At 34.7% G+C, this 26,579-nt stretch overlaps 1 protein-coding gene across 2 annotated transcripts in view; it reads right to left on the bottom strand.

Annotated features, from left to right (window-relative positions):
* The window catches only part of SPOCK3 (SPARC (osteonectin), cwcv and kazal like domains proteoglycan 3), a 472,976-nt gene that overhangs the window by 305,296 nt on the left and 141,101 nt on the right, over positions 1-26,579 (bottom strand). The window lies entirely within an intron of this gene.

Below are 26,579 nucleotides of genomic sequence, written 5' to 3'. Positions count from 1 at the left end.
TCTAATGAGTTCATCAAAATGCAATTGGAAGCTTGGGAAAAAAATGCACACCTAATTAAATCTCGCCTAAAGTTTAAATCTTTAATATGGAAAATAATCATTACAATATACTTACTGTACATTTAGTAAATATGCCTATGAGTATATGACAGCAAGGTATACCAAAAAGATTTTTTAAAAAGCAAAGCACATTGACTAAACTCTACTGTATTTACTGTTTTACCACCATTAGAGCCATGTAGACGTCCCTCGTACATATCATATTTTATGGTAGATAAAACCGATTTAACTGTGCAAATTAATAAGCTATATCATCATTTATGGTAGATAAAATAGCCTTAAGTCTTCAAGTTAATAAGCTATTGTCACTGTTGTAAGAAAGAATAGAAAGTCATGGTAAGGCCCTTTGATTGAACATTTCCTAACTCCACACTCCTGAACCCCCCGAAGTCAATGCATTGGAAATCTACAGAACCCAGGGAATCTGACAGGGGCAAATACAGATTGTTTGAATCTTCATTCTAACCTCTTTGCTAAAATCCCTGATATACAATGAGGAAAATGTATTACATTTTAATTACAGAAATAAATACACATCCCTATTTTACTTATTCAAAAATTTTAGGGGTGCCTGGCTGGCTCAGTCGGCAGAAAATGTGACTTTTGATCACGAGGTTGTGAGTTCGAGCCCCACGTTGGGCGTAGAGTTTATTTAATTACAATATTAAAGTATATTAAATTGTTGTAAAAGTTTTTTCCTTATTGTGACTAATCACTCACTCATCACCACCTTCCCACCTTACTAATTTCATATGAAAGGCAAAAAAGAAAGAAAAGAAGACTTCAGAGATCATTCCTGTCAATTTTATATTCAGACTGAGGTCGAGTTATGTTAGAGGAAAATTATGGCAGTCTACACTCGTAGGTTACGCAATAAGTTATCTAGGATCAGATGAAGGGAAGATGGCACCATTGGATAACTAAAAAAATTGATTAGTCACTTTTTAAGATATCTTTGTAGGGGCCTCTGGGTGGCTCAGTAGGTTTAGCATCCGATTTCGGTTCAGGTCATCAATTTGTGATTTGTGAGTTTGAACCTCCTGTCCGGCTCTGTGCTGACAGCTCAGATGCTGCTTTGGATTCTGTGTCTCCTTCTCTCTCTGCCCCTCCCTTGCTCACACTGTCTCTCTCACAAAACTAAAGATTAGTATAAAAAAGAATTCTGGGAAAATTAAATTTTCAAACTAAATTCCTCCACTCAAGTCTCAAAACTTTGGCTGAGAATCTTATGCACTCATTTGATAACTTTTGTTTTTTAAATGACATCTCAGGGTGTGGAGATAATGACTATTAGTCATTCTACACAGGGGAAGAGTTGGAATTTCTCTGAATCATAAGAAAACAGAACAAAACAAAACACAAAATGAAAACTAGACAATGAGAATAAGTGGTGGATTTGGAGACAGGAAAACTTAGTCTGACATTAGCACTAATAGCTGCATCATTTTAGAAAATGATGTAAAATTCAGATCCCTGTGACTAAAGTTGGGGAAAAAGTACCTACTTATCTGGCAAAGGTGCTGTGGAATTAGTTATAAAAAATGTAAATATCTGTACAATATGTGACAGAAAGCATACTTGCTAATTGGAAGTACCAGGTTCATCTCCGTTAGTATCTTTGGGCAACATCATCATTGGCCAGCCACTCATTACTGCTAACAAGGTCCTTTGATTTTTCTGGTTTCTGAGGACCATGAACTTCTTATAACATTTTTGAAAGTGATGTCCAAATTGCATGCCCTCCCAGATACCAAATGTAAGATGCAGTGAACTCTTTTAAAGCTTATCATTTATGATTGTAGTTTATGCAAGAAAGCAAGTTTTCTGTTATCACCTCAGACTCGTCTAAAGGGGTACAGCTGTCAGTGACATCCCCCAAGAAGACGTGGGTAAGTTTTCATTGCAGTAGTGACTCCACACATATAAATATCAAACAGAAGTAGAAAGAGGAATAGATGTGGAACTGACATCACTAGCACTGAAGCTCAACAATGTGAAAGCAACATGTTTGACGAGACACATAGTGTTTGAAATTCTCAACATCTGTACAGATTAGCAGGAATTAAGTGGAGAAGTGAATATATATATTCACACACACACATACATCTTCTCCATGGTAAAATATAACATCAGCCATATTTGATTAACTTCCTTCAGAATAATACAGTCATCACACCTGTCAGAAAGGCTAAAATCAAAACTATTAAAAGCAAGTGTTGACAAGGAGGTAAAGAAAAGGGAACCCTCATGTACCATAGGTAGGAATACAAATTGATGCAGCCACTGTGGAAAAACCAAAAAATAGAACTACCTTACAATCCAGTAATTGCATTACTGGGTATTTATCCAAATAATACAAAAAACACCAATTTGAAAAGAGATATGCACCTCTAATTTATTGCAGTATTATTTACAATTGCCTAATTATGGAAGCAGTCCAAGCATCCACTGATAGATGAATTGATAAAGAAGATGTGGTATATACACATAGTGAAATATTAGGAAGTTATAAAAAAGAATGAATTATTACCATTTGCAACAACATGGACAGAGCTAGAGAGTATAATGTGAAGCAAAATAACTCAGTCAGAGGAAAGCAAAGACCATATGATTTAATTCATATGTGGAATTTAGGAAACAAAACAAATGAGGAAAAAAATAAAAAGAAGCAAACCAAGAAAAAGACTCTTAACTATACAGAACAAACTGATGGTTACCAGAAGGGAAATGGATGGGTGTATGGGTGAAATAGGCAAAGGGGATTAAGAGTACATTTACCATGATGAGCACTGAGTAATGTTTAGAATTGTTGAATCACTATATTGTCCATGTGAAACTAATATAACACTGTATATTACTTATACTGGAGTTAAAATTAAAAACTTTATTAAAACGTAACAGGCTTCATCTTATTTGAAATACACCATTTTCTAAGATTGCTTTACAAATAAGACATTTACATATTGCAGAGAAAAAGATTAACATGGTCATGTTGGGTTAATTTGAGGCCATAGTTATCTAAAAATTTATAAGCATAATGTGAAACATGGACCTAGTTCTTTTGGTTAAGTCAAGGGCAATGTCAATGTCTGGCCATTGTAGGGATCTGATACAGCATAGAAAAGCAAAGTAGTTAGCTTATTAGCTATTTTTAGATATTTTGTGTGTGTGTGTTCTCACATCACTAGGCATTTTTTTTTTTCCTGAAAAGGGTTTCACCTCATTAAATCTTAGGAATTTTGCCAGAATGAGAGATAAAAGTATTTTCACATAAGTGTTCATTCAGGCAAAATTTCTTTTGTCTCACAGAGCTTTGTGTGAAAATTGGTTGTTCTCAAGCTTCAATTTAGATCACAAATAAGCCATCCTGGGATTTCAAAAACAACTATAAGAAATGCCTCCAATTGGAGAAGTTCAGGTTCAGATGATATACACACATCAGGAATTAGGGAGAGTGTTTCAGACCCTGTCCTCTTCAAAGGAGGAAAGATTGGGGCAAAAATTCCACACTGAAAGATTCTATTTATTCCTAAGGAGCAAGCAAATCAGTAAAATGTTAACATTCAGAGGAAATATAAAAGGCAAGAAGATGCCTAATTTTTAAACTTTCAACAACAATTTTGGTTTTGTACAAATTTTTTAACATTTATTCATTTTGAGAGAGAGAGAGAAAGCACGATTGGGGGAGGAGGAGGAGGAGGAGAGAGAGAGAGACAGAGAGAGACAGAGAGAGACAGAGAGAGAATATGAAGCAGCTCCAGACTCTGAGCTGTCAGCATAAAGCCCGACATGGGACCTGAACTCATAAACCATAAGATCATGACCTGAACTGAAGTCAGATGGTTAACTGACTGAGCCACCCAGGCACCCAACAATTTTGTTTTTTGATTCAAATTTCCTGAATCCAAGCAAAGGTAAGTATAATAAGTGATAGTTCCATTTATTGACAAAAACTTGGTTAGCCTTTCTATACATACACAGAAGTAAAAACACTACGATGACACTTGTGTGAACCAAACTGAGGAGATAGATAAATTTCCCATGATTTCTGTATTTCATGATTTTGTTCCCCAAACCCTCTCATACAAAACTTCAGAATTTCTCTACTAACATTAGCACTTATTGCTTACTGTGCTTCAATAACTAAGCTAAACCATGAGGCACTGCTACTTTTATAAGCTAAAAAATAGCATTTGAAATCTGTTTAAAAAATATGTTATATATTATGACAATCTCATTTATACATCTGGCTGTATTACGGGAAGAATGGCTTGTGTAATAGTTAAGCCAGTAAATTCCACAAAAGGGGAAATTTCCCTGTGTAGAAAACTTAACACATGACTTGATCACTAGATAGAGTAAGTAAGCTTTGTCTAGATATAAACAAATTATCTATTTGAGACAAACTATCGGCTTCAGGCCCCCAAATGTCACATTTATTACCAAAGTACCACTCATTTTTCCCAGTGATGTCCTAGGACCCTGAAAGAATTCATTTGTAACACTTTGGTGATCTCTTTATTTTTTAGAAAGCACTTTTGCTCCCTGACTCGAGACAGATTAAACACATAAATAAAATGAATTGTTCAAAAGGGCAATGCCATTGAAGGGATTCCTCAGTTGTCTCTGAAAATCTCTGCAAATTGAAGTTAAATGCCTTCAGGATATATATGGCCACTTTTACTTTGATAAACAAAACTTGTAATTCACTAATACCAGGAAAAGACACAAAATATACTTTGTCTTAATAAATAAAATCAGAACTTTTAAATACGGGGAATCTTTATTATAATTATAAGGACACTAATGCACACATAAAGAAATTGAGAAAGACAGTGGCTTGAAGTCCTGTTCTCTTACCCTGTACCAGGATCCCTTATAAGCACTTTACTCTCAGTATCTGTAAGATGTAAGTGTTTCTAGGATCACTCCTATTTATAGATGAGAAAGATGAAGCAGGGAGAGGCTAAGTATCTGGTAAAGCTTACATGGCAGGTCAGAAAGAGAGGTGGGATTTGAACCCCAGAAGTGTTGCCCAGAGCCTGCGTGCTTAAACATTTCACCATTCCACAAGTCCGCCACTCAGTCCCATGGGCCAGACCCAAGTGTTTATTAACTAAAGTGTTATTGGAACACAGCCACACCCATCCTTCTACATACCTTCTATGTCTGTTCGGGTGCTTACCAGGGCAGAGTGGAGTAGTTATGACTAAGATCATAAAGCCAAACACTCTGAAATCCTGCCAACCTGGTCTTATACTGAGCAAGACCCCCTGCCCCCCACCATGAAAGAACATTTATTTAAAAATAAGAAAACAATAATGGGATACCACTCTATTTCCACATAGGGAAACAAAAATTTTTGAAGGAAAAAAAGTGTTTAAGGTGTTTAACATTCTGGATCTTTGATTGAATCTTCAAATCATAAAGATTATACATTTTCCAAGTATTTCATTTTCCTCTTCTGACCATAAATCTATCATCCAGCTTTGGATATAATCTACAGATGAGGATTTTATACTATAGGTGAGCATTTCATACTATCAGCACAAGAAATCAAGATATATACTTTTGAACCAAGTAAATGGCGATTCTCAAAATCTTTAATATGCAAAAATAGTGTTTTAGGAACAGGTTGAAAATGTGTACTCTGTATGACCTCATGGTCCTCAATTTGAAGTGAAAAACAAGGGATAAATTAAGATAACATGCCTGTAGGTATTATAAGAGTTCATTCTAATTCTAGGACACTTCTCACATTAGTAAATCAAAGCTATAGTTACTGTTTACTTATTGGACCAAATAGTAAGATATTAACAGTAAGTAGCAAATAATATAAGTAGTAAAATATTAATATTTTCCTATTTATTTCACATCCTTTTAGTATTTATAACATTATTTTCTGAGCTTTCATAACTTATAATTGAAAAACTATACACCTAAATATTGAGTACAGTTCAAATATAAGAACAGTTCACTGTATCAATGGATTAAAAAATAAATTTATATGATATGAAAATATTAAATACATATTATCGGCCTGATATAAATCTTTAGCATATACAGTCAGTGAAAATGTAATACAATTCAAAATATAAGCTAAATGTTGTGTAAAATGAAGAAATGTTAATTATCATAAAAGAAAGCAAAATATTTATTATTTTTAGAATGTACTATCTTAAGAAAAAAACTGTGTTAGTTATTTAATTATTGAGTCAAGGGTGTATTTCTGTGATTTTTTTTTCTTTCTAACAGCAAAAATAAGCTCTTCAGACTAAGGAGTAGGGAGAATATAAACTAACTCTAGTTACTTCAGCTGGGTCTCTTATCGTGGTCAATACCTGTGAATATTTTTTTGAACATACCTATTTTTAACACAAACTGGAAGCTGTTTTGTTCACATTGCATTTTTGTTTTTGTTTTGAAGGGGATTTTTTATTTGTTTTCATTATTTTTATCACTTGATTTCATCATGTTTTCATGGAGGTTCTATTGTATATTATCTACAGTAAGAGTGTTTATGTTCGTAGGTCGCTGATTTGCAAAATCTTTAACCCAAAATACTATTTATTCCTTCCCTCCAAGCTTTGCTTTGTGGCTATTACCTCCGCCTTCTTTCTCTGTATTACAGACATAGGAAACTTCCTTTTAAAATGATCATTTGCTCAATTAAAAAGTGTATTCATCTTGGAGTTTGTCCAAAACTTTAAGTTTTAGATTTCAGGTGTCTGAAAACACTCCTGGAATAATAATATGATCAAAAACATCAACACAGGTGTGGAGTTTCAGAGTGGCTAAAACGAGCAAATCAGAGAACTCTAGATGCTGGTGAGGATGTTGAGAAATTGGCATCCTCCTACACTGTTGGTGTGTATTTAATCTGGTGCAGCCCCTCTGGAAAACAGTGTGGAGTTTCCTCAAAAAATTAACACTAGAACTCCCCTATGACCCAGCAATAGCACTGCTAGGAATTTACCCAAGGGATACAGGAGTGCTGATGCACAGGGGCACATGTACCCCAATGTTCACAGCAGCACTCTCAACAATAGCCAAATCATGGAAAGAGCCTAAATGTCCATCAATTGGCAAATGAATCAAGAAGATGTGGTTTATCTATACAATGGAATATGACATGGCAATGAGAAAGAATGAAATCTGGCTATGTGTAGCAACATGGATGGAACCTGAGGGTGTTATGCTGAGTGAAATAAGTCAGGCAGAGAAGGACAGATACCATATTTTTGCACGTATAGGAGGATTAGGAGGAACTTAATGGAGGACCATGGGTTAAAAGAAGGGGAAAAATAATGAGGGGAGAAGGAGGGAGGCAAGCCATGAGAGACTCTTGAATGCTGAGAACAAACTTAGGGCTGATGGGGGTGGAGGGGAGGGATTGGGGGTGATGGGCATGGAGGAGGGCACTTGTGGGGATGAGCACTGGGTGTTATATGGAAACCAACTTGACAATAAACTATTTAAAAATCATAAATAAAAAATAAAAATAAAAAACATCAACACGGTAGTTTTTAAAAATAGCTCAGTCTACTAGAGAGTTACAATCAGTAGTAAAAGATTATAAGGAAGAGAATGATTACAAAACAGTTCCCAGGAATCCATTTGTTTCTCTGTGTACCTGCAGTAGACAAGATAACTCTTCCTCTCTTTTTTTAAGAAGGGCACATGAGTTGTCTATGACTGCATACTAAATTAGGCCACAATTTAATGGCTGTTTATTCTGACAGTTTCCAAAGGTCAAGGCTTAGGGCATGCTGAGCTAAGTGCTTCTGCTTGAAAGTCTGTCACAATGCTGCAATCAGAGTACCAACCAGGGTTGCATTCTCTTCTGCAGGCTTGACCAAGGGAAAATCATCTGATCGTTCATACAGTTTTTTTTGCCAAGTTTTATTTTCTTCCTAACTTTTGCACTGTTTCAGTTCCTCACTGGCTCAATTCCTGTTCCCTGCACACGGGCCTCTCTGCAAGGTAGTTCTCGACATGGCTTTTCTCAGAGTGAGGACTCTGTCAGAGTGAGAAATGTCTAATATAGAATGTGGCCTTTTTAAAGCTAATTTCAGAATGGCATCTTGTCACTGTTGTGCTATTTTATTTCTTGGAAGTGAGTCATTAGGTCCAGCCCAAATTCAAGCACAAAAGCATGAATACCACATGTGGGGATCATCTGGCATCTTAGAGGTTCAATACCAGGCTCCGGTGCTGAGAACTCTTTTCCTCATCTGACACATCATTACTGTATTGTCAAGATTTTTAAGAAAGGGTGTTCCAAATCACACTCATTTCTTTAATTTCAGGATTCAGTAAGCCTCATTGTGTATACCTATACTACACACACACACACACACACACACACACACACACACACACACACACATAAAGAACCAGTGTCATTTTTCCAAATCTACTGCCAAACAAATGAAAGGGGGAAAATAGTTACAAACAGAGAGGGAGGGAGGCAAACCATAAGAGACTCTTAAATACAGAGGACAAAATGAGAGTTGATGGGGGGTGGGGGAGAGGGGGAATGGGTGATGGGCATTGAAGAGGGCACTTGTTGGGATGAGCACTGGGTGTTGGATAGAAGCGATGAACCACAGGAATCTACCCCAAAAACAAGATCACATTTTACACCCTGTATATTAGGCAATTTGACAATAAATTATATTCACAATTTTTAAAAGTACAAAAAGGAAAAAAAGACAATAAATTGAATTATTTGATAAATGAAATAAAAGCAGACACATAGAATACAAATCCAACTTCATTACTATTACAGTTAATCAATATAAATTTTTTTCTAAAATTGCTGTGGCATTTCTTTTAATCCTTACTCCTAGTTTCTGCACCTGTTCCACACAAGTTGCAGACCAGCATTCAACTGCTGTCCACACCTTGAGCAACACTGATCGTATGATATAGGGGGATATAGTTACACACAAGTCTCCCAAAGTTCATGCATCTGTGTTTGCAGTTTTTTCTAATGAAATCGTATGAATCCAATGAATAATCAAATGTCACATTTCCAAAAGTTTGAAAATTTTTAGTAGTTGTAAAACTTACATTAAAATAATATTTTTTCTTGTGATAAGAGAGGTAAAATCAATAACAATATTTTACTTCTAATTTGTGTGTGATTTAGGACACAAATCAGTTCATTCTCTCTTCCCCTAGACTACACTTGTCAAAACGCAAGAACTATCAACAAATTTAACCAGGGGAAAATGTGATGTGCATTAAAACATACACGAAGATAAATCATAGTACAATTTTATGACATAGGTAATCTTAAAGAGTTGTGTGCTTTATAGCTGTAATATACAGCTATAATAATAATAAACTACACACAACAGAAAACGTTAAATAACTCTTAAACTACACATGATAGAAATCAACACAAAAATTACAATCTGCATGCATGCTAATAGGCTCTTCTACAATAAGCAGTCTACAGAATAAATAAATTTTTAAAACAGTTGCAAACTGCTTTTCTGAGTTATCCAATAATTAAGTAAACTTGTGCTTCATTGGGAGGCTTTTCTTTTCCATCAGGCAATATAATAGCCAAAATATATCATTAGGAAGTCAGAAAAGAGTGACTTCACATACCAGCAGCCAAAAATTATAAACATTTTAAATTTATAGTTTTTAATAACTTATATTGCTATTTTACACCCTTTTAGAACCAAATCAGTAAAGATCTATTTACCACAGTTATATCAAGTCCCCCACACAAGAGACTGAAGAAAATCTGACACTTACATGTAGAAGTACATGGAATTGAGTTGATAATCAGAAAAGGACATTAAAATATCTCCATTGAAATCAAAAGACAAAAACAGAAAGTTACATGGTTGAAACTCACCTACTTCAATTTATATTAAGCAAGGCACTAAATAATATATGCACTTTAAATAATAAAATATGATATTCCTCTGTAATTTATTTTATGATTTGACAAAAATCAGTTTTGAAAGGAGAATCAGTCTCAAGAAGTAGGTAAGTAAATATGTACACAAATATACACTTTTCACAATTCCTTGGATTTGCAACTAATTCTACATTGCCTACTATTTTTCAATACATTTATCTTGTCTTTAAAAGGAAATAAAAAGCTATCACTCAAGAGAAGGGTCCAGAAATGAAACTCATAAGGAAATGCACAAGACATTCTGACCTAATTACACTTTGTAGCTCGGATTACCAGAACATTTCGAAAGGAACAAGATTCACTTAGAATAATCTGATGTAAAGCAAGAAATATCTATAATACATGTGATTTAAGCAAAAAAAAGAGTTTCACACATCTGAGATATAGAATATATAATTCTACTTCCCTTTTCCTTCTTCTGAATGTATACAAAAACAAATAATTTTTTAATATGGCTCAATGGTGAGGTTTAACATATAATATCTAGTTTGCACTAGAAGATGGAAATGTATAGACATAGTCTCTCTTCTCATGTTATTTACAGTCTATAAAGACACAGTCATAGTGGGAACACAGTGTAGCTACATACAAGTGTTAAATCTGCTTCATCCTGATATATTCAGGGTCAAAGAACATAGCCTCACAATTCATAGTTGTAGCTTGAAAAATAGCAAGCAGAGATGCTTCATACAGAAGCACCAGCAAATTAAAAGACACGTAGGCAGACACATGACAGCACAAGGAAGTCTTGCAAACTACAAGTAGTTCAGAATATGGGATCCTACTGTAAGCATGTATCTATGCGTGCCAGAATCACTCAATCATAATTATGTGTGGGAGGAGGGTGGGGGATGGGGTGGGGGGAAGGACCAGGTATGTTAGAAAATAATGATGATGGGTGGGTGGTATAGCAACAGACAAGATGGTTGGGCAGACCAGACTTGCTACTGCATGGTATGTTTTTTTCCCTTGATTCATGGATTCAAAACTAATCTAAGTGTTTTAAGATTGCCACATGGCTTCTACAAACACTGAGGCATCAGTATACTTGCGTGAGTCCTTAATACCTACACAGAGTCCAGAATCATAGAATAACAATAATATTAACTACAACCACTAATAAAGTAATTACCCTATACACCAGTCACTCTTCAAACACTGTAATCACCCTGTGATATAGGTGTAATTCTTTACCTCAATTTACAGATGAGAGAAGACCACAGGACTAGTCTTCTGACCAGGGACTATCAGGTACAAGATTCAAACTCAAAACCGCTGCTTCTAGAGTCCATTCTCCAGAATCATTTTTATTATGTTTCAATTTCCCGAATTTTAATTTTGTTAGTTAATTTCCAAATACAAGTAGTAATCTGCTGTGCAAAATAATTTAGGAATTCCAACCAAAATTATTTTTGCTGCCTGATTTAGTTATTATACTCCAGTGCTGAGCAAGTAGATAAAACCAGTGAATAAAATAAAGCATCATTATCTTCCTGGAGCTTAGAGTCTGATCCAGTGCTATTACACAGAACAGTTCTATACAATATTTGTCAATAACAGAAAGGTTCTATAATCATTGGAATGTTACCTTTTGATTTTCTAAATGTATTCTCTTTTGATATTTAATTTTTTGTTTCTCTAAATGGCATTTGGACAAAAAGAAAGAAAGAAAGAAAGAAAGAAAGAAAGAAAGAAAGAAAGAAAGGAAAGAAGGAAGGAAGGAAGGAAGGAGGGAGGGAGGGAGGGAGGGAGGAAGGGAGGGAGGAAGGAAGGAAGGGAAGAAGGAAGGAAGGAAGGAGGGGGGAGGGAGGAAGGAAGGAAGGGAAGAAGGAAGGGAGAAAGGGGGTAAAGGGGAGGAGAGGAGAGGAGAGAAAAGAAAAGAAACGAAGAAAAGAAAAGAAAGTAAAAGAAAAAAGAAAGAGAAAGAAAAGAAAAGCCTGTCGTAGCTTTTCCAAGAGTATATGTGATTAAATCTTAGATGCAAATTCAACAATACTGTCAAATCTACCGTGAATGCCTTAAGTGCATCTTAAAACACAAAACTAAACCTTGTTGCTTTCTTCTGCAAAATGTGCTAGTTTTCAAAAGTTTAAAAACTATTAATGACTTTTCAAAGCTTCCCAGAAAATTGTTTTGTCAGTATCCATTCATGAGGAACGACCTATATCCCTTGATAGAACCTAATTTATGCTCCTTGCTGTGTTTTCTTTGAACCTTCTTGGATTTAATTATCTGGAATAAACTCTTCCTCTTGACAAGAAATACTGTTTCTTGGTTTTATTCCACATCTATAGAAATTTAGAAGCAAGCTCCAACATCGGGGAGGGGGGGGGTGCTAGCTTTACAGACTAAACAAACCAAGAAAATAAATGTCCATGGATCATGGTGAAAAGAGCCATTTCCTTAGTTTTAATCAGTGATTAGATGCCAAGAACACACAAGAAAAAAAAATCAAATGCAATAGCCAGTTTCTCTGTGTTCGGTGATTAATATTGCCAGTCAATTGAATCTTGTAAGCAGTTCAGAATGTTGTTAATTACAGTCCAGGGGAAAGCAAATTCAATATCAAACACTTTTAAGCAAAAGCAAATAGGATTTTACGGCGTTAGCAACAGCAATGTGTTTCGAGCAGTGCTGAGCTACTTCATACACAAGCATAGTTGTTCATGGACTTGATGTTATGATACCTAAAACGTACTTAATGTAGGTGTTAGATTAGAACTCTGCCAGTTTCAGGGTAGGAGGACAAACGTGCTATAAAGAAAGAGGGATTTAGAACGTTGAAAAAGCAGTGAATTGTTAAAAATCACTGTAATGAAGAATGTAAGAAAATCTATTTGGAGGAGCAGGTAATCCCTTGCAAAGTGCATCGATGGTAAATTCTTCTTTTACAAATGTTCTCCACTTCTCCAGTTTCTTAAACCTGGCTATTATTCATGTTTTCACCCTTAGATATAACCATATTTATCCCTAATAGTCAATTTCTTCCTCTAAGACACTCCATCCTCTAAGGTGGGAAAGAATAGTTTCCCGCCAGGATAGTCCCAATCTAGTGACTTGTGTTCTGTTATACGAGGAGCTACAGAAATGAGAGAGTTTAAAGAGGTCAGCAGGCACTGAGAATGCCACCTGCAAACAAGTTTCTAACATTCCCAGAGATTTGTTATTTGGATTGATAAACTCTCCGTTTACATTGCAGATGTCCCCTAAGTGCATGCAATCAGTCATTCCTAAGAAGCAATTGCAGTAATGATAGCAGTACTAGATTCTCAGTAATGAGAATGACCTTTCCTCCTATCCCTGCAGCAAAAGGAAATATAAAGGGCAAGGGAATTTCATAAGTCATTTTGGAGAGCAGAGCCCTAGAAATAAGTCTACACCAAGTGCTTGAAAATCCGTGGGGCAGCTTGAGGGGATCAGGCTAAGTGTGAGATACAGAAGTATAAGTGAAAAAGCAAAAATCTGTCACCTGCCATGCAATTTTGTCTCAAGATTGGGGAATAGAACCATATCATTTACTTCCACCTACCTGACACTGAAAAACAAGCTGTGAATATTTCCTGTCAGTGAAGATAGGTAGAGGCGCCCACATGGAAAATCGAAAGGAGTCATTGTGATTGGTACATTCTATGCTAACTTTTTATCTTGTGCTGATGAGACTCCATATTCTGTGACAAGTCTTTGAAGTTCACCCATAAACCCTGTTCTTGCTGCTCTTCTGGCTTTTGAAGCAACATGGTACAGCAGAAAGTTTAGGAGTAATACAGACATGGATAAAATGTCTAGTTCTACAAATAACCTGTAAAGGACAGTGAACAAGCATACACTTTTAGCTTCAATTTCTTCAAGTGAAAAACTCTGGATGATATCACTTTTATGGGACTTTGCAGATATCAAAGAAGGGAACAAGAAAATATGCCAACCTCAGTTTCTGACAGTTAATGAGCTCTCAAATAAATAAAGGTTTTGGACTCCCAAGTAATTCTACATTAAAAATTGTCATCACTCCTCTGGCAATGAAAGTTAATATTTTCTGAGCTTCAAATTTTTCTTCATTCATTCACTCATCCATATAATTGAAGTTTGGTATATTAATACCTAAGGTGTTAATGTATAGTTAATATTTACAAAAAGACAACGTTGTCCCATTTACAGCCCCCTCCCCCCAAAATTTTTGTTTAAAGAAACCCCACAAGAGCAGAAAAGTTCTTTCACCAGCATTTCATGTTCTGCCAATCAAATCTCCCTCTGGAGAATGTGAATGGGAACTGTACGCACAAGTAAATATTGGGAAGCAGGAGCGTCAGTGGGAATACCTTGGAAAGAGAGAGGCAAAGACAGAGCCAAAGTTAGGAGAAAGCCAAAGGGGCGGATAAGCAAAACAGATGGCTAATGTAAAGTTTTTAAGGCAAAAAGATACATACTGAATAGATAAAGTAGTGGGATCATAGAAACAGCACTACTGAGTCATATTAAAAGATAGGAAAACAAAAGCAATTGACCAGCTCCTGTCTCATCCAGAATGACGTTCCTTTCCCACCGTCCTAATGACAAACCGGAGTATGGTTCTTGCTCCTCCCATGAACTCCCTGTGTGTCTTTCTTATCAACACATACATTTTCACATTCAGTATTTAATACTTAAGGTACCAGAGGAAATTTCTATCCTAACAAACAAAAGTCTAGCAGATAAATAATCTGAATAATTTACTTTAAAATACTTTAGTAAGAATAATCTGAATCACAGATGACTTAACTCTTCTATAAACCCTGTGGGTGATCAGTTAGAATCTCCAGTTCCTTAAACCCTTTCTTTTTTTAAAGTTTATTATTTTTGAGAGAGAGAAAGCAGGAGGGGCTAAGAGAGGAACAGATAGAATCCCAAGTAGGCACCGAGCTATAAGCACAGAGCTGGACACAGGGCTCCATCCCATAGACCATGAGAGAGAGAGCAAGGGAGGGGCAGAGAGAGAGGAAGAGAATCTCAAACAGTCTCTGCACTGTCAGTGAGGAATCCTAATATGGGGCTGGAACTCATCAACTGTGAGATCATGATCTAAGGCAAAATCAAGAGTGAGGCTACCCCAAAGTTTGCCATGATATGTATTCTCCCTTGCTATAAAGGTTACTAATCCCAACCTGTTCAACTAGTGGTGTTCTTAATGGTGCTTGGAAGAAACACATGGCAGTTTGTTTCCCAATACCCCTTTCTACAACACAGCCAAATACACAATGTGTTCTCTGTAGGCAGAGACTGTTAAACTTTGGGAAGTAGAATATCTCCATTTTGTTTATGCAGTAATATATAGCCCTTCATTTCAGATTCATCGTATTCTTGTATTCAGGGCAGGCCCAGCTTAGGACTTTTGCTAGTAAGATTTTCTACTTGAAACCCTCTAGCCAAACTGGGTTATACAGTTCAGCAAAGTATAAATGAGTCTGCATGAATGACGTGAAAAGCCATTAACAAAATGTATATTAAGATTAATTTTAGAAAGATAATGATAACCCCAAAGAGGAATAGAAATTCATACAAATTCTGGGTTTTGTTTGTTCTTATTTTTCTGAGTATCAGTTATTATAACACTGGGATCCCAGAACTTAATTTCTTGCACTGCAAGGCATTCAAACCTAAATTACTACATTCTTTTTTTTTCAGCTAAAATCATTAAATATTAAACAGTGACACATCATGTGAGCGAGGCTGAGTTTTCTAATGATATGAAATAACTGTATATCTTGGGTAACTATTAATCAGGGGAGTCAGATGATTTCCAAGGTCACTTCAAGTATGGAGAACAAATCTGTTTGTGAAACTTGGAACTTATGAAGATGATTATCGTATGATCATTGGATTCGAGTCTCATGTGCTTCAATACACTTGCATAAGAACTCAATATTAAGTTTCTAAATCTTCAGTTAAACAAAAGTTGTAAAAGATACTGGCAAGAATTATTTGAACATGTTGGAAATGACAATCTCTCTCAGCCTCCAATGGAAGACAGAGATAACATTGGTTCTACCATAAGAGACTACTGCACATTTGTCTTCCCCTATCAATTTTTGTTTTTTTTTCTGCAATATTTTCCTTTTCTAACTGTCTCTCTCCTTTATATATTTTTTCTCTCTCTGAGAATAAACCCACAATTGGTACTCTATGTCACTGCACAGCCCTAAGGTTAGTACATTGATGTCAACTAAAATCTGCATAGAACTCCCATAGTCTTGAAGTATTGTCTTGACAGCTGCTTTTACAATTACACTTACCTATGTGGACTGTGCAGCCAAAACTGTCATAATAATTACTAGTATGGCTTTTGGTATTGAAATTGTCCTAAATTCCCTTTCATAAGAAGCAGAGAATCTTATGGTGACCCAGATTAAAGGAGGATAGGAGTTCCTTCAATTGCCTACCCTCCTGATACTTCTCTCTGCATCTTGGTGTCTTTGGTGAATGTTAGGATAAAGACAAATATAAATTACACATTTATTAGTAGTAATCAGCAAGAAATTATAATTTTTAAAGTCCCATACTAAAATGTTAATTTGTGACAGCGTGAGCTATAAGTATATCAATGATGAGAACAATCATAAATAGGAGCATATTATGATTAATATATATATATATATTTATTTTTTAATGTTTATCCTTTTTTTGAGAGACAGGGGACAGAGCATGAGTAGGGGACAGGCAGAGAGAGGGAGACACAGAATCTGAAGCAGGCTCCAGTCTCTGAGCTGTCAGCATTGAACCCGAGGCAGGGCTCAAATGCACAAACCCTGAGATCATGACCTGAACTGAAGTCGGACGCTTACCTGACTGAGTCACCCAAGCACCTCCATGACAAATAACTTGTATGTACAAACAGCCCTTGGAAGTTTGGTTTGGCTATGAGGGCCTTATAAATTAAAGAATCCTATTTTGCTCCCACCCACCCTCTTTTATCCAGGGAGATCCAGGATGTTTAATTTACTTGACTGCAAGCTTATATAAGCCAACCATGTGTCATGATTAACAATGTTTTCAATAAAAACTTTAATGCCATCTAATCCAAGGGAGCAAATGTCAGGTTTAAAAGAAGTAATAACCGTATCCTTCTTCCTTGGTCTCATTGTAGAATCCAGGAAACTTGTCCTCTGAAGAATGATTATAGAAATTTGGATGCTTACCTTGGAAGAAAAAAAGACTTCAAAAGAGAAGGAAAAAATAAGAAAGAGAGAAAAAAGCTAAAAAGAAAATTTCATTTATTATTAAACTGTTCATCAAACTGGACAGAACTGTGGCAAGTATCCAGAAAGGTTATATTGGCTGTTAAAAGGCAAAAGTTAAATTTAGACCAACGCTTCTATATTCAGTTCCAATGTTCTTTCTATGGCCATTTCCAAGATGTATAATGGTTTTAAGATCCAGCAATCCTAAACTGAAATACGTGCTTCCTAACTAAACAGTGATTTGACTCAACAACTATTTAATCACTGTGTGTCAATTTCCTCACTTGCCAAAAAGTATGATAGCTAGCCTGGAAGATTGAGGTGATGTTTAAATGGGATAATTTATGTAAAATTCCAATTCCAATGCCTGGTGGAGAGTAAAATTCTTTAATACGTAGGTGAGGAGGATGAGAAGGAGGATGACAGTGAGGATGATGATGTATCTACCACCACATCAACATAGGGACCAGAACTAAGACCTCTCAGGAGTTACAGCAAGCCAACTTTTTGTTTAATATGAAGAAGAATTTTCTAACCTTTCAGCACTAATATTATATTGGTTGCAATTCTGAAACCATAGATGCTATGATTTCTTTAATTGGAGGTCACTTTTATCTTAATGGAAAAAAAGAAATATGATGGAATTTATGCTTTACAAAGATAAATCAATTGACGTGGTTCTGGATGTGCCATAGTCCAAAAAGGGGGAATCCATTGTATATACACATTCCAGCACAATCTGGACTCTCATTATGCTCTCAATATGCTTCCCTACTTGGGAAGACACTTTCCATTTTTTAAAGACCCCATATGAACGTCAACTCCTTTGGCACTATGCTAAGTCCATACTACCTCAGCACAAAACTGATATATTTTTTCACTCCATTCCCAGAACACAAACCATGTCTGACTGTGATGTAGATAATTCTGTCAAACACATCACGGCATGCTACATAACAAACATGAGGTGCTTAATAACAAACATCCAATGTTAGGATAAAAAAAACTACTTAGCTGACAATGATAATGCAGAAAGGAAGGACAGAATAGGATATCTGGCCTACTTGGATATTAGAAAGTATTTAAAGTCTCATTAGAAATGTTATTTTTACATGTGTTCTCTAACATATTTAAGTGATTCTTTTATCTATTCTTTAACAAACATAATAAAATACTAAAGTTAATACTGAGCTCATTGGTTTTAATATTTTCTCAAAGACTATAGGTAATAAGATACTTTACCATAATAGCACATCAGAAAAATTTAATTTAAGTTCTTGTTTTGTTATTGCAAAATGAGCAACATTAATTACATTGTTGTTTCATATAATAAATTCATTTATTGGAGTGAGACTTCAGTATTCTCCAATCAGTAAAGATCAACAGATCAGACATAACAGACTTTAAAACCGAAGGATGCCATAGTGAAGTTTAAATTGATTTTATTTCTGTCATCCTTTTATATACGACATAGACAAAAAAGGATCTGGCTTGGGAATCACATTAGTCGGAATATAGTTCTTAGTTTTGCCAACCGTGACAGGCTCCGTAACTTGGAAAGTTACTTTAAAGTTTCTGATTTGTCCTGCTCACAACTATTAGATGGGAATGGCGATCATTTTTTTTTTGTTTCATAGGATTTTTGTAAGAATCAATTGTCTTTTATTTTCGCAAGCACTGAGAAAGTGTCATTTAAATCATCACTATTTTTCCTCTGTTTAAGATGGAAGTATTCACCTTCCATATGTGTTAGTCACCTGCTATATTGCATATATATCTAATTTACTCTACTGAAATGAAAAGCTCCTAACAAGTTCTCATTCTATTCATATCCTCTACATCCCCTAGCACAATCTCATACACAGACAATTGATCAAGAAATATTTGATCACAGATTTAGAGAATAATGTAACAAATACAAGCTATTTCAGGTATGACTTTTTTTTTACAACCTCGGAAATTTGATACACATTGTGGGTGCTTCATAATAAATGTTCATTTTTGAAATAAGCTACCCAGATTACAATAAGGTAACAGAAAGTTCAGAATACATTTGACCTAGCTGTATATATAGGTACATAATTAAGAAACATTTCCTTAAACAAAATTATCTAGATAACTTATTTGCACATTGTTTTATTTATTACTTAATGTAATACATACTCTGATCCAAGAGTATCTGAAGTAACTTAATATTTTAACCCATTTACGAATCATAACAAAGCTAGAAGGTATGGGTGTTACTATAATTTCCTTTCTATGGATGATAAAACTGCAACATAGAAATTAAATAAATAAAATGCCCAAGGTCACAGAGCTTGTAAGTTTCAGAGCCAGAATCCAAATTTAGGCAGAGTACCTCCAGTTTCTGCTTTCTTAACCATTACATTATGGTGAAATATTTCCAAAAAAAAAATGTATCATCACTACCTTTCAAAATACCGACTGTAATTCTTCTGACATTTGTAATAAATATATTAAGGTTACTGCAAGAAATAGAGATAAAATTTACTTTTTCTACTACGAGTGGCAACAGAACATACCTCATCCACAGACCTTATCCCAAGAACACCTCTGTTTCTTTTCCTCTAGGTGCTTAAACAAATCTTACAACATTTCTCACAAAATGAATGTTGGGAACCGTTCAGTCTCATTTAGAACTGCTCAACGTTGTGCCCATACCCTTTGAGATTGCTCCTGCCGTAAATCGCCCCAGGTTATTGACTTTATTTCCAGTTATCATATATAAGGTAAACACCATTATTGACATGGAAGATAGTTCATTTTCTCATGTTTCATTTACTTTCCACATACTAGGAAGCGAAAATGGTGTTTCATGATAGAATTCTGGAGCACACCGCTTTAGAACATTGTCTATGTATGATCCAAATGAAAGCTTTATGCCTTTAGCTATCACAACTGCACTCAATAAAATCAGTGATGTAAATACAGATTTTTTTCTTTTCCTTTTCTTCTCTCTTTTTTTTTCTCTGTTAGATATGTATGGAATCAAAAGCTAATAGTGTATACCGCCAATGCATGGACACTAACAGAATTTTTGAACGATGTCATTCAAGAAGCAGTCAAAGTATTCCAGAAGAAATATTTCAGAAGCAAAAAGAAAGATGACTATATTCTTAATTTCCCCTAAACATGACATATAATTTGTACCATTTGAAATGTGTTGCAGAAAACTTAACATATAATGGATGCCTTAAGGCGTTCACAAACTTTACTTCAAATGAAATCACCTGGAGGACTTTTTGTTTAAATTTTTAAAATTTTTTTATTTATTATTATTATTTTTTTTACAAATAGTTTATTATCAAATTGGTTTCCATATAATACCCAGTGCTCATCCTCACAAGTGCCCTACTACATGCCCATCTCCCACCTCCCCCTCACATCCATCAGTCCCTGGAGGACTTTTATAACAAATGTCTGGGACCAACCCTCAGTGGTTCAGATTAACCTGGGTTGGGTGGGGCCTGAGAATTTGCACTTCTTCTAAGTTTCCAGATGATGTTCGATGGTCCTGTCTGTGACCTCACTTCTAGAGTCACTGCTTTAGGATTTTGGAGCTTAGTCTTATCTTGGAACTCTGAAGAGGAATGGCCACCAAACTTTAAAAACTTTCTCTAATCATGAAAGAAATTATGTAGGCTGCCTTGCAAATAAGACTTTTGAAGCATTTATATTATCTCAATGAATCATTTGCCCTTTTAAGTTCAATTCAAGCATAATAACTCTATATTTAAAAAAAATATTTTACATTATCTGTTAACTGCAGTTGATAATCATTCATGCCTTCACTGCTCTTGTATTAAACAGGTTGAAATATTTGACTTAGTTTTTGTCATTTAAAAATGTAAATTGTTTCCTTTTATTGTTATTGTTTGTCTGTCAAAAACCAAGCTTACTAATAATATTTAATAATTTATTAATTCATTAAATAAATACAGACTAAATTTGTACTTAGTTATTAGGTACCAGTGTTATACAAGTGAAAAAATAATAAATAAAAACTTTTCATGTGTAGTTTACAATAAAGATTAAAAATAGCTTTAAGATATAATATTTGAGGTAGCATATCTGATAAAGAGAACGGAAAGGAAATAAATGTCTGGGATGTTGCAGTTTCACATAGGATGTCTAGAGAAAGCTTTCCACAGAAAGTGACTAGTTAAGACCCCATGAATTTCATCTTTCTTTTAGAATTTTAGTTTTCTAGTATTCTTTTTCCTGAGTTTTAAAAACATCAGTTTAGAACTACTGTATGATCTCTGGATATCTATCCAAAGAAAACAAACATTAATTCAGAAAGATATTCTATTCTTATGTTCATTACAACATTATTTACAAAAGCCAAGATATGGAACCAACCTAAGTGTTCACTGATAAATGAATGGACAAAGAAAACGTGATAAATATTTTCTTATAAAACAAGTAAGATAAACGAAATCTTGCCACTTAGAGCAACATGGATGGACCTTTTGAAATAAAGGACAAATATCACATGATTTCACATATATGTGGAATATTAAAAAAACAAAATGAACAAGAGAAAACAAAACCCGACTCAGACACAGGAACAGAATGGTGATTTCCAGAGGGGAAGGTTGGAATAGGTGAAAGGGATCAAGAGGTACAACCTCCTGTTATAAAATAAATAAGTCATGAGAATATAAAGAACAGCATGGAGATTACAGTTGACTTTATTGTATTAATTTCACATGGTGACAGATGGTAACCAGACTTGTGGTAACCATCCTGTAATGTATACAAATGTCATATCAATGTGTCATACACATGAAGTTAATAGAGTATTGTATGGCAATTATCAGTCAATAAACAACAACAAAAAAGAATCTGCGTTAGTGAATTAGAAATTGTTATTGCCCCCATTTTACAGATAAGGGAACCAAGGCTTAGAGTGATGAGTAATTTGCCTAAGGATACAGTGTTAGACATGTGATAGAGCTGAGGTTTGAACTCAGATGTATTTGACTAAAGAGTTCCTCAAAATGATATAGTAATGTCTTCCTTTCCTAAGATTGAAGTGAAGGGGATCCCCTATGGTAAATGGTTTTCATCACACTGTATTTTAACTGTTTATTGAATTTTCCCCCCAAGTAATACTGAATTCCTTGAGGGCAGTCGATGTGCCTGTTGTCTGTTTTTACAGTGCCTAGAGCAGTGTCTGGCACCTTGCAAATCCTCAATAAATGTTTACTGAATGAAAAAAAAATATCGATTTGGTTTTGGTTTGGTTTGCTTCATTTGTTTGCTAATTCCTTTAATCTTCGCATGATACAGAAGTTATTTTTTGATTGGTTACCTTTGAAAAGTTCCATGCCTTTTAAAGAAAGTCTAAAGTATAGGTTTTGGCACCTTCAGCCCATAATCCTTAATTCTACTCATTCAGTATATTTGGGAATTTTTATATCCACAAGTAAGACTTTTACAAAATTAAATCGTGCTTGTTTTATTTTGTCAGTTTTATTGAGGCATAATGTGCATGCATAATGTTCATCCTTTTAATTGTATGGATCAATGAGTATTGGCAAGTGTACACAGATATGTAAATACTACCACAATCTAGACACAGAGCAGTCCTGTCACTGGAAATGCTTTCTCATGACCCTCTGGTGGTCAATCTCCTTTCCTTAGATCTTGGGGGCTTCTTCACCTGTGTTCTGCACCTACAGATTTGTCTTTTCCAAAGTGTTATTTAAATGGAAGCCTAGAGTATGTAAACTTTCAATTCTGGCGTTTTCCCCTTAGCATAATACTTTTAGGGTTCTTCCATATTATTGTATGTGTCAGTGGCCACTCTTTTTTTTTATTGATGACTAACATTCAAATATATGTATGTAACACAACCTGTATATCCACTCAGCAGCTGAGGGATATTTAGGTAATTTTCAATTTGGGATAATTATGAATAAAACTGTGATGCATATTTATGACAGGTTTTCATGCGGACAGTTGTCTTCATTTCTCTAGGATACATACTTAAGCATAAGTAGGATTGCTGAGTCATATGATACATGTAGGTTTCATAAGAAACTGACAAATTGTTTTCCATATCAGTTCTACCATTTTACACTCCCGCCAGCAATGTATATGAGCTATAATTGTACTGCAATCTCATCAGCACTTGGAATTATTTTTAATTCCTTGCTACTATAATAATACTGGTACTTAATGGTATCCAATGGTATACAACGATATTTTATTTTAACTTTAATTTGCACTTGCATATTGATTAATATAGCCAGTCAACTATTCATGTGCTTATTTGCCATCCATATCTCCTCTTTGATAAAGTCTAGGTAAATACATATTATCATGTAATATTTCAATTTAAAAATGTTTTAATGTTTTTTTAAAATTTATTTCTGAGAGAGAGAGAGAGAGCGTGAGCAGGGGAGGGTCAGAAAGAGAGGGAGACACAGAATCCGAAGCAGGCTCCAGTCTCTGAGCTAGCTGTCTGCACAGAGCCCGATGCGGGGCTCGAACCCATGAATGGTGAGATCATAACCTGAGCCGAAGTCGGACGGTTAGGGGACTGAGCCACCCAGGTGCTCCTATCATGTAATATTTCTAACTTCTGAGGAATTATAAATAGATATGGATCTCTGTGAAAGCATTTTACTAATCAATATTTTAAAAGTAAAACTGAGTGTTTTAAAATCAAAAGTAATAATTTCATAATTAACATTATGTTCCAACATGTGTTGGATCTAAGAAATTAAAATAGAGTAGAAATAAGGATCTATCTCAGATATCAAGAATCACTACCTTTAAAACTTTAACAACTAATCAAAATCAGGCAGTTTCAACCACATAAAAATGCTCCTGATTCTTATTATTTTGTACTTGGCCAAACACTTATAAAAATTAAATATGACAGTTAAAATCATCATGTGTTTCAAGCATATCACACTAAACTGCTACAACTATCCCCTAAGGGACTGGCCCTGAAAGTCTCCATGACTTACTTTGGCCTCAAACAATAAATAAAAAATGTATTCCACTCATAATTAATCACTGAAATGTTTAAATACATATAAACATCACAAAAATAGTATATTATTGCCAATGAACTGTTTACAAGGATTAATCAGACACTGTTATTATTTGATAATCAAATATTAAATGTCTGTTTGATCAGAGATGTTGAAATTTAGCATGGAATTATGCTCTTGTAAATTGTTTATTATGTGATAATCTTACAGTGACTCTCAGAGCTTGATTTCTTCATTTTTCAAATATTGATATCACTATATACCTCACAAGGTTATTTAAAATATACAATCACTCTATAAACTAAATAATGATAATTAAGTATTAATGCTATTTCTTTTCATATATTATTAAAAGTATGAAACTCACATCCCTCACTAGGATGTAAGTTTTGTTTAATGGAAGAGTAGACACAAATTTCTGTGAGGTATATATGATGCTGCCATCAGAAACAAATGCCAGTCTTATGAATCACAGAGAATAACACAAAAGCTTTCATTTTTATACTGTGGACAAGTAATATCCAAACTTCAATAATAAAGATAGTGCAAATCTTCCACCTACCCATTTATCCCTACCCATTGTCTAATTATGTATATTCTATAAGCAACAATTTCTAACCTCATATTTTGCTGAATAGTTACAAAATGAAATTATATAAATTTTTCCCTCTAGTAAGAATAATAAGACAGTAAAAGGAAGAATAAATTTGAAGAATAAAATAAAAGCAAGAGAGAAAAGGAGGAATTAAAAAATTTTTTTCTATAAAAACTTAATGAGAATGTTAGAAATTTTAACTTAGCCTGTTACAGCTAACATTCATTGACTACCAGTTATGAGCCAAACATTTCTATAGGTAACAGGAGTTAACATCATAAAACCTGCCTATATCCATGAGGAGATTACACAGTCTGAGAGACTTTGCTTCCATAAAATATCCAGTTGATGGGTAGACTATAACATACAGACTGTCAAATATATTACTGGATTTGCAAGAAATCTCCAAAGGCAAATACACACACACACACACACACACACACACACACACACATAATGTTAAATGAATACCTGAAGGAAATACAAAATTAGGCTACTTTGGAAGAAATGACAAGTATCAGGAACACAAAAATCTCACAATTTTTTAGCCACATAAGGTGTATAGTAGTCTAACCTCTGTGTTTGCATTATTTAGAGTGGTTGAGCTAGAGGCTCTAGAAAGAGGTCAAGATACTTAAAATGAGTAATCACATATAATAAAAGGTTGAACTGTAAAAACTCCAGTACAGGCAAAAATCACTAGTAAAATATCCTCTTTACGAAAAATAAAATTAATGACAGCAGTAATAATACTCTTTGCTATACTTTGTAACCATAGACTTTCTCTCATACGGGCCCCATGCACCCCTTGCATTAATACACACAAGTAACACTCTCTAGGAAACCCTAAATTGAGATAGCCAATTAAAGTAGACTCAGATAGAGAACCTGCAGCAAATCTTCTTTACGTGAAAAGCATGACCAAAGAAAGTTCATCAGTATGCCTAAGTCTAAGTTTAACAAATTCATATTTATTTAACCAAACATGAAGAAAAAAGCCAACATGACCAAGACTAAGTCAAAGAGGGGCACCTGAGTGGCTCAGTTGCTTAAGCATCCGACTTTAGCTCATGTCATGATCTCAGAGTTCATGGGTTCAAGCTCCGCGTTGGGGTCTGTGCTGACAGCTTGGACTTTGGAGGCTGCTTTGGATTCTGTGTCTCCCTCTCTCTCTGCCCCTCCCTAGCTTGTGTTCTTGCTCTTTCTCTCTCTCTCTCTCTCAGAAATGAATAAACATTAAAAAAGAATAAGATAAAGGAAACACAACTAATAACTAACAGTAGAATTTAAGTCTTCAAGACCCAAAATTTCATACATTACAAGATTAATAATAGAAAAAGTCTATGTATTAAAAACATAAAGATAAATATGTTATATAAAAAGGCCGGTAACAAAGAACTAAGTTACAAAGATTTGAAAAAGAGCAAATATAATTTCTTAAAATAAATTAACTGTAAATATTAAAATCTAATGGAATATGTTATATAACTGATTAGACACACTAAAAGAGAGAATTAGTAGATAAGAAGCCATTCAGAAAATCTCAATAAATGAATAACTATATTTATATTTATATTTAGGGAAAGAAGATGAAATAAAACTTGAAGTAATCATTTCTTTCTAAATTGTTAGTTCAAGGAAATTCTAACTAAAGCCCCAACATGATTTATTAATAAAATTTGGTAATTTGATACCAAAAATCTTTCAGAAGTGGAAACATCAAGAATATCTAAGAACAG

The sequence above is a fragment of the Hyaena hyaena genome, unplaced genomic scaffold, assembly GCF_003009895.1.
Source record: "Hyaena hyaena isolate Hyena2069 unplaced genomic scaffold, ASM300989v1 scaffold_1010, whole genome shotgun sequence".
Classification (NCBI taxonomy): Eukaryota; Metazoa; Chordata; class Mammalia; order Carnivora; family Hyaenidae; genus Hyaena; species Hyaena hyaena.
The sequence above is the reverse complement of the archived record's forward strand: the minus strand, read 5'-3'. Positions and strand labels throughout refer to the sequence as shown.